At 38.1% G+C, this 889-nt stretch overlaps 1 protein-coding gene across 2 annotated transcripts in view; it reads right to left on the bottom strand.

Moving 5' to 3' along the window:
- The window catches only part of LOC106878624 (protein IWS1 homolog), an 863,399-nt gene that overhangs the window by 214,392 nt on the left and 648,118 nt on the right, over nt 1-889 (bottom strand). The gene's annotated exons all lie outside the window — the stretch shown is intronic.

Consider the following 889-nt stretch of genomic DNA (forward strand, 5'->3'; position numbering starts at 1 on the left):
GGGGAGTCTTTCCGAGTAATTTCCCGCAGTAATATGAAATTAAAATGTTTCTTTTTTTTTTCTTTGAAAGTTACAATAGAATATGAGTTTTGTCGAGAAATGTGTTCGGGGAAGCCACGCTGGTGGAGTTTAGTGGGGATAAACTTCCGCAATGTGTTCGAGAAATGTATAGAAATTCTGGAAGTTTTTCTTCGCAGTAAATCCATACATTTCTCAATACATTGATTCATCGACGCAGGACCATTTCATTTCGCCCGATGATCCAGTCACATACTTTAGCCGTCTTTTGATACGGGACCAATAGGTCTCGATGTGGTTCGTGCAAGCGCCAGTTTCAGGGTCGACGAAATTCTTTGAATGGTTAACCGTTCTGTGAATGTAACCCAGCTGTTGTAAGTTCCTATAGCTGGCCCATTTGTCTGTATGTATTATAGTACCGGTTAACACATTTTCAATTATAACAGCTTCTAGTGTTGCTGCGCTGTAGAAATCCTTTTTTTTTTTCACAGTGGTTTCATAGCATCCAACAACCCACGTTTGATGGCCTATTCTCCCGACGTGACTCTTCCTTTTAAAGAGCAAGTTCTCATCTATTTCTACCTCATGACCTGGACCACTGAGCGGAGCTTTATCTCGAAGCATCTTCCCCGAACACACTTCTCAACAAAACTCATATTTTTTTGTAACTTAAAAAATAAATAAATAAAATAAAACACCACCACTTTAATTTCATATGTGGGAAATTACTCTGAAAGAAATCTTTGCAGAAAGGTGAGTAGATTGATTACACATTTTTTTCATTATGTTATCGCAGTTTTTGTAAGATTTGGCTGTTATTTCTAGCATGTAAATAGCCTGCTTGAGGCGGGATTTTTTTGTACGTATTTCG

This window comes from Octopus bimaculoides, chromosome 10, assembly GCF_001194135.2.
Source record: "Octopus bimaculoides isolate UCB-OBI-ISO-001 chromosome 10, ASM119413v2, whole genome shotgun sequence".
In the NCBI taxonomy this organism is placed as follows: domain Eukaryota; kingdom Metazoa; phylum Mollusca; class Cephalopoda; order Octopoda; family Octopodidae; genus Octopus; species Octopus bimaculoides.